The sequence below is a fragment of the Balaenoptera borealis genome (assembly GCF_965194805.1).
Source record: "Balaenoptera borealis genome assembly, contig: HAP1_SCAFFOLD_1381, whole genome shotgun sequence".
NCBI lineage: Eukaryota > Metazoa > Chordata > Mammalia > Artiodactyla > Balaenopteridae > Balaenoptera > Balaenoptera borealis.
The window spans coordinates 28,282-39,534 of NW_028122840.1; the positions used below are offsets into that span (position 1 = coordinate 28,282).

An 11,253-nucleotide genomic window follows, 5' to 3' on the forward strand; every position below is an offset into this window, starting at 1 on the left:
TCCACTTATCACAATGCACAGCGCATTTGAGATTCACCCATATTGTTGCAGCTGTGAGCCGTTAGTTCTTTTATTCTATTGTATTTTATTGCACAGCTTTGTTTATCTGTTCGGAGGGGGACCAGTTGTCCTGGTTTCCGTGGGAGGGAATGGTTTTTCTGGGACATGGGACTTTCAGTGCTAAAACCAGGGTGGTTGGTTATCTTAGTTCTTTAGTTGAGGGACATTTGGGTTGTTTCTAGGTTGTTGATGATTTTGAATACCTACTCAATATAACCAGTGACAGAGGGTTTTTTGGTGAACACAAATGTCCATTTCTCTTGGGTAAATACCTAGGAGTGGGGTTGCTCAGTTGGATGACGAGTGTACGTATCACTGTAAAAGAGGCTGCCAAGCTGTTCTCCAGAGTGGCTGTATTGTGTAGCATTGTGGGAGAATTCCACTTGCTCTGCATCTTAACCAGAACTTGGTAGTGTGTCAAAAAAAATTAAAAACCGGTTTTTTAGCCATCTTAATAGGTGTATAATGATATCTCCTCACGGTTGGCAGAGATTTCCTTTATTCGCCTTGAGTAGTGTTGTGCCCCCAGTGCCTGGGTTAGTGCCTGCTATGTAGTAGACACTCAATGAATTTTTTTTTTTTTTTACTGAGTGAATGAATGTATGGATGGATGAATGAATGAAGTCAAAGGGGCTTCCGGTATCTAAATCTGTTATAGCAAATACATAGCACACGTACCGCCAATTCCCCCATGCCCCATTCTGTTTCCATGGCAGACGTCACTCATCAATTGAGCCATTTTATCCACCTGCTTCATTTCAGACAGGTACGATCCAGTCCTTTGTGTAGCAAGTGAGATGAGCCCCATGAGCTAATGCAGCTTTAGTTCAAGCCTCTCATTGGCTGAAGAAGAGGCCAGGCTCAGAGCAGGGTCCAAGGCTGCCCAAGGACTCACAGCGAGCCAGTGGCAGGACTAGATCTCCAGGCTGGGCTCTCCCCAGAAAAATGCACGACGTCTCTGACAAGGCTGGAGTAGGATGGGAGGCATGGACGTGGATCTGGGCCTGAGGCCGGGTTGGAGCATTGTGGAGTGCTCCCTGGGCCCCGGCCGGGTGGGAAGGCTGATGCCGGCGCTCTTCCTGCAGGTGCCCAGGAGCTGCTGGGATGGCCTACCCGCCCACGTTGGCTCCCTGGCCCAGCGGGCGTACTGGGCTCTGCTGAGCCAGCAGAGGGACCAGAGCATCGTGGCCCTGGGCCAGAGCGGTGCTGGCAAGACCACCTGCTGCGAGCAGGTCCTGGAGCACCTGGTGGGGATGGCAGGCAGTGTGGATGGCAGGGTCTCAGGTACAGTGGTCTCCAGGTGACGTGCAGCTGGGACGTGGTGGGGGCGGTGGCGTGGGGGAAGGGAAGGGAGAGTCAGAGGGGGTGCTGGGCGGCTCTTTCTTATATCTGCTCAGCTAGCGTTCACTGAGCACCTGTGTGCAGACCCTGTGCTGGCTTCTGGGCAGGGCCACCCCTAGTCTGTTGGGTACTTTTGTGTGAATTAGAAACAGGTACTCCTTGCCTAAGACACTCACTGCCACATGTGGAACCGTCGTCACGCATTGACATTGTTAGAACCAAACACTTGACCACCACGTTCTGGGCCATCATCCTAATAAGTATACAGGCCTATGGCTATCTGATATAAATGCTGTGCCCTTAGGTGTGGTGTCCTTGTGCAGCGCACAGCCCACTGGACTGTGCAGAGGACCCGATAAGTAAAAACAAAGACAAGGAGGCACTGACAGCCGGAAGGGAGACTCAGCTGCACATCTGTGCCAGACTCCAATGCTCTGCACCGCTTGCTGGCCGAGCTGGGGAGGGGAGAGGCGGAGGGAGCACAGAGAAGGGGCCGGGGGGCTTCCTTGAGGAAATGATGTTTGAGCTGGGCATTAAAGAAAGAGTTTCAACACTGTAAATCAACTATACTTCAATAAAAAATAGTGTCAGTTGGTGATAATAATTACAATATTGATGGGGATCGTGGTAAATGCTTGCTGAGGACTTACGCGCCAGGCTCTATTCCAAGCAGGTTAACTTATTTATTATTTAAAACATCCCTATAAGGTAGACATTATTATTATTTGAATTTTATAGATGAGGCCATTAAAACGCAGGGAGGTTAACCAGCTTGCCCAAGGCCACACAGCTCATACATCCTAGCACCGAGATTCAAACACAGACAGTTTGGCTCCAGAGCTGTTACCCCTGGGCCAGTGTCCTCAATGTATTGTTGCCCCTCTGAGGAGCCTTTTTAGTTGTTCTTTCTCCTAATCGTCTCCCACCGTGAAAAGTTAATGCCATAGATTCACCATATATTTGTTTATGCAGTGTGTGTGTATGTGTGTATATATATACAGACACACACAGACATGTGTGTGTGTGTGTGTGTATCTGTGCTCTATTCTATACATAAGAAAGGAAAACTGCCCCCATCCTCAAGAATCAGTTTCTGCCCTCTTGGGGGCAGTATTCCCCCTGCTGAGAATATATGGCCCAGGCAGTATTGCTTTTCTAATAATAACAAACAATACTAACACCACCACATTTGGAGCATGTTCTGAGCACTTTACATTATTAAATCTTTTAGTCTTTGTGGCAACCACATGAGGTAAGTAAGTACTATTATTACCCCCATCTTATAGATGGGGTATCTGAGGCACAGGGAGGTTAATTTATTCGCTCCAAATCAGGTGACTAACAACGGGGAGAGGCCATATTCAAGCTTGTTTAACCATTGTACTATCCTGCTTCTCCACTGGGCTTATTCCAATGCTTTATTGATCACCTGTTCTGCACCTGGCCCAGGTTAGAGCCCTGTGAGGAGCTGGGGATACAGCAAGGAGAGGCCCTCCCAGAATGTAGATCTGCTGAAAGTGTGTGTTGGGGGAGTGGGAGTCAGGCTAGGCTGTATCCAGGTGCCTAGCACATAGTGGGTGCTTGTTAAATAGTTATGTTAAAAAGCTTGGGACTGCTGGGCTTTTTGAGCTGGCTGTGATGGGCGTTCCCCGAGAGCAGGTCCAAGAATGTTAATGCTCTGCCCTCCTCCTAGACTCCACCAGGCCCAGGAGGCCCTAGGGCAGCCCTTGTCACTCAGATCGTACCAATCCTAGGTGTGTGTATCTCCCCTTCTGGGCTCACTCTTGCTCACCCCGCGCCCCTGCTTGCAGCACAGGGCCAGCCCAGCAGCGGAAGAGGTGTGGCTTAGAGCTGAGTTGGGGGAGTGGAGGGGCCCCTGCTGGGGCCTGGGGCCAGAATGGGGTCCTGTGAGAGGTGGGGGTGGCAGCACCCGGGCCACGGGTGATGCCCTGTCTGTGCCCCACCAGTGGAGAAGATTCGAGCCACCTTCACTGTCCTCCGGGCCTTTGGCTCCGTGTTCACCGGCCACAGCCGCCGTGCCACCCGGTGCTCCATGGTGATGTCACTGGACTTGAACGCCACAGGCCGAGTCACGGCCGCCCAGCTCCAGGTGAGGCCTCTGGATGGGAGGGAGAGGGGGCTCTTTGGGGCTGCAGTAGCCTCAGCCCCACTCAGCAGGGCCCACGCCTCCAGCTGGGACCCTGGAATGTGTCTAAATGGTCATCGCTCCCCAGGCCAAGGCCAGCTCCTCCCCACCTCACTCAGTGCCCAGACATCTCCTCCCGGAGCAGGCCAGCTCGTCTGTGCCTCGGAGTATCACAGGGATGAAATATTCATGAGTAGATACATAATTCAGCCGCTCATTAGCTGGGTCTTAAAAGCGTAAGCTGAAATTAAACAGGCGCTCGCTGGCCTTCTGCGGCCGCCCGTGTGTGACAGGCACATGGCCTGTTTGTTCCTCTCTCTGAAATCACCTGGCTCCTCCCCTTCCCCCCCCCCCCGCCCCCACCAACATTCTGTTTGAACAGAAAACAGGATTAGGTTATTAGAAGGGTTGTTTGTATGCGGAGCTAGGAGAATACCCAGACTCGCTGGTGCACGATAAATCCCTTTCTGTCCCGGCCCTGAAAGTCTACCGTGCATCACCATGTGGGTCAAGTTATTAAGGGCTTCGGTTGCATAAGAGTGTGTTGGAGGGCGGCTCTGGGTTAATTGTTAGTACCCTTGGATTCCTTCATCGGAATGAGCCCGTTGCATTCGTTGATTGCCTGCGTGGACGCTGAATCAGTGAGACAAAGGCCTGGCACGTTTTGATTTGGAGGCGTCCAGCCAAGTTGGGGCCTGAGGTGCTGCCTCGAAGAGTGGGCCTGGGGGTTGGTGGGGGTGTGCGGGCAGCCTAGCGGGGCCTCGTGCTGACCGGCGCCTGTCCTCTCCCCTGGCAGACGATGCTGTTGGAGAAGAGCCACGTGGCCCGGCAGCTGGAAGGGGAAGGCAGTTTCGAGGTTTTCTCCCAGATGCTATCCGGATTGGACCTGGCTCTCAGGTGAGCGACTGGGCTGAGCAGGGACAGCCGAGGGCAGTGAGACAAAGGGCCTCCGCTCTCCAGGGCCCCAGCCCTGCCTCTGCCCAGAGGTGAGAGGCAGTGGAGCCCAGTGGTTAGGAATCTGGCCTCTGATTCTTGCTGCCTGGTACTGCTCCTGGGCTGGGTGAACCTGGCCAGGTGTCACCTGCTCTGAACCTCCGTTTCTTCCTCTGTAAAGTGGAAATAGTACCTTGACTGCTGACCTTACAGGATTAAGTGAGATAATTCACATATGGCTCTTTATACACGCTGGGGGGTGGTGGTGGGTGTCTGCTGTGACGGTGACATTTTGGTACAGGTTCTGACAGCAGCGTGGGAGGTGGGCAAGGAACAGCAGACCCCAAATCTTCCAGAAGCTCCTAAACTCTGTGAGAGCCTTGGGTGCACCTGAGGTAGCTCAGGGCGAGGAGGCACCAGGTGGAACAGCAGAGAAGCCACAAGACTCATCTGGGAGGGCCTTCTGGGGGAGGTGGCCCAGGGAGTCATCTCTGCCCCTCGCTGACTCCTGGGAATTCTTGGACATGTGGCTCCCTGTCTCTGAGCCTTGGTTTCCTCATCTGTTGAACGAATGAGTAAGGTTCTATCTAGTGAAGCTCCAGGGAGTGCTCACCCCAGGCGAGGGGTGATAATTTTCAATTTGCCTCTGCGTCCCCCATCATTTGTCTCCTGCCTTCCACCCCCGTCTGAAGGGCAGGCCCAACCTGTCCTGAGCCTCCTGGCTAAGGCCAGAGGGGCACCTTACCCTTTGGAGAGAGGGCAGATTAGGGAGGAAACTCCCAGTTTTCAGAGCAGGGTAACTGAGGAGTAAGGAAGCTTCTGGAAGGCCTTCACTTAAGAAGGGCCCATTGAGGGCAGCAAGTGAGGAATATTCGGGAGGCAGGGCCAGGGCCTGAGGCAGACCCCGGGGCCACCTGGGGCACTCTGTGGAGCCCCGTGCCATGATGCCCACCTGCCCTGCCAGGCCACTGGTGTGGGTGGGTCCTCCTTTACTTCTGGTCCCTTCTCTGTTTCCAGGACAGAACTGTACCTGCACCAGCTGGCAGACAGCAGCTCCTTCGGCATGGGCGTGTGGCCTAAGGTAAAGAGGAGGTCCTTCTGGGTGTGAGTGGGTGTCTGTGTCCCCATGGCCAAGGTGGGCGGGTCCCCTGTGTGGCTCGTCCCTCTGCCACTGGGGTGAGTAGTTGGCAAGGGCTGGTCACGTGGGGGAGGCAGGGTTGCCTTTATGGGGCCTGGGCTTGTCAGGGAAATGAGTCTTGTGCTAATAAAGGGAACCAGGAGGTGGTTTGTGTAGAGGTAAGGGCGCGGTCTCCGGGACAGGCTGTCTGGGTTCAAACCCCGGCTCTGACACTTACTGGATATGAGACCTCAGGCATGGACCCTAGCCTCTCTGAATGTCTGTGTCCTCTTCGGTAAAATAACAACAGAACGGGCGGGCAGGCTGAGGAGAGGACAGAGCGTGGCACGGCCTGCCCGCCTGGGCCACGGGGAGAAGGTCGGGGCGCCGCCCGCGCCCTCGTTCCGCTGCCTGGCGTCCTTTGTGGAGGGAGGGCTCCCAAGGAGCTCAAAGGCCAGGGAAGGACACACGGGACGGTCCAGAGCCACCCTACCGCTCCAGTGGTGCAGCACCCTCTCTGAATTCCTACTGCCACCAAAACACATCCCTAAGGCCTTTGGGAAGAATTGCTAGGACCCAGGAAGGCGGCCCCTTGCTGTGGTCCAGACTTCAGCAGCTGCCGATGACCAGAGGGAGCCAGCCGGCCGGCCGTGAGCAGGAGGACAGGACACGGGGACAGGGACAGCCACAGCCGGGCTTCCCGCAGCTGTGCCCACCGCCAGAACCAGCTCCAGCCAGTCACAGCCCCCGAGATGCCAAACAGAGACGGGCGAGAGGCCGGCAGGAAACTGACACCCCCTCACTGGAGAGCCTGCCCGGTCGGGGTGCGGGGCACCATCCCCGTCTGAACTCACCCCACAGCTCAGCCGTCTCCCAGTGACCCAGACGCGTCACCACGGCCCCAGGGCTGATCCCCGACCAAGGTCAGAACTCCCCCCAGTGTGACGGCCCCCATGCCACTCCTGTGGTGGAAGGGACGGCAGGCAGAGACCAGGAGTAGAGTCTTTTTTATTAATGGCTGCGTTTTCAAAGAACCGTTTTGTTACCAGGAAAGCTCCCCAGGAAGGGATTGCATTAGTGCAACAAGGGGGAGCCTTGATGCCAGGCTTTCCAGACACTTCCAGGTGGAGACTTTTGGCCTAGGCCGGCCGCCGGGGACTCGGGGGCTGGGAGGACACACGGCCCCTCCCCCGCCCCGACGGGGCGCTAAGGCACCCGGCCCGCCTGGGGGGGCAAAACCCCGTGCCGTCAGCAGGCCGGCGGCTTGCAGCCCTCAACCTGCAGCCCTTTGCTCAGGAGGAAGGCGTCCTGCATGGGGTCACAACCCAGGAAGAGCTTCACCATGCCCTTGGCATCCTCGGAGCCCCCTGGCCTCAGAATGCAGCTTCTGTAGTCCATGGCAACCTGAGGAGAGGGGGCGGGGCTGCAGGAGGGTGGAGCACCCCCTTCACGGAGGGTGTGGGTGTGGCCACCTCTGCTGTGACTCAACAAAGGGCAGGGGAGCAGGGGGTTCTGGGCAGGGCCCTCAGAGCCTGGCAGGCCCAGGCGGGCGGCAAAAGCATCTAGGCCCAGGCCCAAGGACCTCCGTGTTGGTCTGCACGGCAGGCCGGCCTCTCACCTTGCCACTCAGGACGCCCTCCTGCTTGAAACGAGTGTGTGGACCGTGTCCGCGGAGTACACCTCGCTGCACAGGTAGCCATAGGACTGGGCGTCGTAGCTTCCTGCCAGGTGGCCGAAGGTCGCAGGCAGGTGGGTCCCTGGGACACACGCGGAGAGGCTCCTGCCCGGTCCCCTGGCCGCTCCGTGCCCCTTCCCCAGAGCCCAGAGCTTGGGGCCTCAAAGCAGCCCTGTCTGAGTCCCCTGCCACTAGAGGGAGTATTGGCCCAACACTTCTAGAAAACGGGGACCTTGCGGGCAACTCAGTGGAGGGACACAAATCAATCTTTGCCGACTTTCTGCTGAAGCTCACGAGGGTTCACCCCTAAGCCTCTTACAGGGACAGCTGCCCGAGGCTCCGAGGGATGAGTCAGGGCTCGCCCTCCAGCACGGGGAGAGCGCGGGTTAAAGCGCTCACGAGGGAGTGAACTGCGTCTCCGCACCGACACGCTCGGGCAAACCTCGTCGACGCGTTCCGTCCAGGGTATGAAGCCCTCTCCTGCCTCTTCCAGGCTCTCCAGAAAGCACGTGCAGATACGCCCAGCCCACCCTCGGACTCCGCGGGCCACAGCTGGAGGGACCAGCCCAGGAACCCAGGCAGGAAGAGGCCAGAGGTCAGCGAGCCTCGACCAGAGCCCGTCAGTCGGTCCCCCTTCACACACCACCAGAGGATCCTCTTGACCTGGGCAGTAGCCGCCAACCGACCGCTAAGGTGGGCCCGGCGTGCGCTTGGCTACCTGGCGTGGCTGGGACCCCGAGGATCTCCTGGCAGAGGCGGGCATTGTCCTAGGCCGGGTCCGAGGGCGTCTGCGTGTGCAGGGCCTGGTCCACCTTGGCCAGGACGATCTGGCGCAGGTTGAAGAGGCCTGGAGGGCGGGAGGAAGGAGACGGGGGCGCTGGCACTGTGTCCAGGCCGCGCTTTCCAGCCGGGCGGTCCGGGAGCCCCTTTCCTTTCCCTCGGCCCGGCCGCACGGGGGTTGGCCAGCCGGGACTTGATGAGCTTGTCCAGCAGCTCCTGGGGGACGGCGCTGCTCGTGCCCCGCCGAGACTGGCAGCAGCGCCAGGGCTTCACAGGGCGCGGCGCTCCCGGCCCCAGAGCCTACCCTCTGGTTCTCATCCCCGGCTGTCACCAGAGTCGCAGGCAACGTGCCCTTCTTTTCGTTTGTCTTTTTTCCGGCCCTCGACCACGCAAAGGTGTGAAGCCCTGCCACTCGCTGCCACGTGGATGCACCGTGAGAACACGGTGCTCAGCGAGAGAAGTCAGACACAGAAGGACACACAGGGTGTGACCCCACTGAGGGGAAACGTCCAGAACAGGTAGATCCACAGAGTCAGAGTGGGTTCCTGGTTGTCAGGGACAGGGGAGGGGAGGGAATGATAACTAAGGGCGTGAGGGACCTTTTTGGGGTGAGGGAAATGTTCCAGAACAGGGCAGTAGTGACGGCTGCACAGCTCAGTAAAGTGTCCCCACGCGCTCCGGTTGCAGTCTGTGAGAGCATCGCTCTCAGGACGAAGGGCTGACTGCAGGAAGACTGAACGAGCACTGGGTCCTGGGCCCAGACGCTCATCTGGGGACCCCCCCCCCACATTGGGAAGTCACTGGGACTTGCTGAGCCTCCACCGAGACTGGCAGCAGCCCCAGGGCCTCACAGGGCGTGGTGCTCCCGGCCCCAGAGCCTAATCTCTGGTTCTCATCACCGCCTGTCACCAGCCTTGCATGCAACGTTCCTTTCTTCTATTTTGTCTTTTTTAAAGGCAACTCTTGAATACCTGTATTTAACATTGCAGGGAACCAGTCCTGACTCCTTGATCTGGGACTTCCAGCCTCCAGAGTCTCGAGGACATCCACTTCCGTTGTTTACGCGCCCAGTGCGTGGGGTTTGGTGATGGAAACTGACACCGAGGGCGTCTCCTCGTGCGGGGTGACATCAGCGGAAGAATCCCGTGGCGAGGGCCTGCCTGAGGACCACGGGAGAGCCCGGGCCCTCCCCGCCCCCTGCCTTCAGCCCCTCGCCCGCACCCTCCTGGGAGCGGAGCTGGTGCATCGCTTGCCAGAACTCATGGAAGTAGGTCTCCAGCTCATCATGCTGGAACAGGGAGGGCGGGTTGGGCGTAGGCTTGGTGAAGTTGGCCACCATGGCCGCGATGGCAATCTGGCGCCTCCCGTCCTGCTGCAGGCAGCCCGGCTGCAGGCCAAAGCAGGCCATGTGCCCGGACTTCCCTTCCCTGGGGAGGGACGCGGGTGAGGCCCCGCTACCACAGAGGAGCCCCGGCCCACGGCCGACAGGTTCCCCCACGCATGCACCGAGGGTAGAGGTCCAGGTAGAACTTGCTGATGGATGACCTTGCCCGAGGCCGCGTCCCGGACCGTGTAGAGCCTCACATCTTCATCTTCGTGACGCATGTTGGCGCCTTCCTCCAGGTCGAAGGTCAGCCCCAGCAGCTCCTGGGAGATGCCCAGCCGCCTGCGCGTGACCACCTGCATGGGGAAGGACTCATTGAGCAGGTACTGGTCCACGTGGTAGCGCGTCTCCTCCCCCTGGTTCATGTAGTAGCGCAGGTCCTAGACGTTGATGGGCCCGTCAAAGTGCAGGCCCCGCCTCTGGCACTCAGCCTTCTTTAGCTCCAGGATCACGGCCGCTCCTGCTCCCCGAGGGGCTTCAGCTTCTGGGCCAGCTCATCTGCGGGCGGAGGGGAGAGGCTCAGCTATGTCCCTGTGGCAGCCGCCCAGCCGCCCCCCACCCCACGCCCCTCGAGGCAGAATGAAGGGTTGGGGAAGGCGACCCCCAAGGGCTGACACAGTGGGGTCTCAGGCAGCACCACGTCCAGTCAAGGTCCACCTGACCCCCGTCCCCACTGGGACTCGGGGAGGCGGGGTTACCTAGGAAAGTGGCCACCACCTGGCTGGTCTTGGCCATGTTCATCTCCAGCACAGAGTCGGCACGCGTGCTGAATCCCAGCAGGCGGGACTTCTGAGCCTGCAGCCTTACCAGCTCCCCGAGGATCGCGCAGTTCTCCTGGAACCCAGAGACAGCCAGCGCTGGGGACCGTGGGCCACGCCCTCCCCACAGGCCCCGGGCCAGGTCTCTGTGGGTGGGAGGGCTCTCAGGCCACTGGCGGGCACAGCCAAACCCCCTCCCTCCTCCTCCTGGCCTGGATTTCTAGACACTTTGGTGCTGTCCTAACATGTGGTCTTTATGAACACAGGTCCTTTTGGAACCAGAAACGGCGTGAACCATGATGAGCTCTAAGGCCAAGGGCAGGAAGAAATGTGACCAGGCTCTCCAGGAGCCACCCAGGGGCCTCCCCGGGCTCAACAATACAAACTTGGCTGCCGTGCAGACAGCAGCTCATCCCCACGGCGCCCGAACAGCCAGCCCCTGGACGGCGAGAGACCTGTTGCTGCAGGTGCCCCGTGGTTGGCTGGTGAGGCCTGGCCCCAGGCGTACGCCACCTTCTCTGGGGCCACCTCTCTGGGTCTGCGGTGGGGTTCTCCTGGGAGCCCCCAGTCACCACAGGACCAACGTGGCCTGTCTGCAGCCCAAGAAGGTGGGGACACAGGTCTGTCCCCCGTGGACATCACCCGCGAGGCCGAGCAAGCACCAGTGGTGTCTGCGGGGAAGATGAAGGGCTCATGCACAGCCCCCATCTACTGAAGATGCTAAACGGGAGAAGCACAGACTGCAGCCACATGCGGTATGGACCAAACGCAAGTGTCCTTGCAGGAACCGATGTCTGAATGTCGAGGCTGTTCCCGGGCCACAGTGAGAAGGCCCAGGCCCCACGCAAGGCACAGAGAGGGGATGGGGGGAACATCTGCGAATCTGAGCTCATCGGGCATCACCCCAGAAGGAGAGGGAGAGAGCCAGAAGGAGATACGGAGGCAGAGGGAGAGAGAGGGAGGTACAGACGTCTCTCCTTTCCCTGGGGGTTCTCTAGTGCAGCCAAGCCTGAAAACCACTGCATTTCGGGAGATGGGTCCTCGTGGAAAAGTTAAATA

The 11,253-nt window shown here is 58.6% G+C and overlaps 1 pseudogene across 1 annotated transcript; it reads right to left on the minus strand.

Annotated features, from left to right (window-relative positions):
* Window positions 1-7,215: 7,215 nt before the first annotated feature.
* LOC309622011 (thimet oligopeptidase-like) lies at window positions 7,216-10,276 on the minus strand (annotated as a pseudogene). The gene is made up of 6 exons: window positions 10,135-10,276; window positions 9,559-9,934; window positions 9,284-9,479; window positions 8,226-8,277; window positions 7,991-8,119; window positions 7,216-7,354 (listed from the first exon to the last, which is right to left on the minus strand). The product of its transcript is annotated as a thimet oligopeptidase-like (transcript).
* Between the last annotated feature and the right edge of the window lie 977 nt (window positions 10,277-11,253).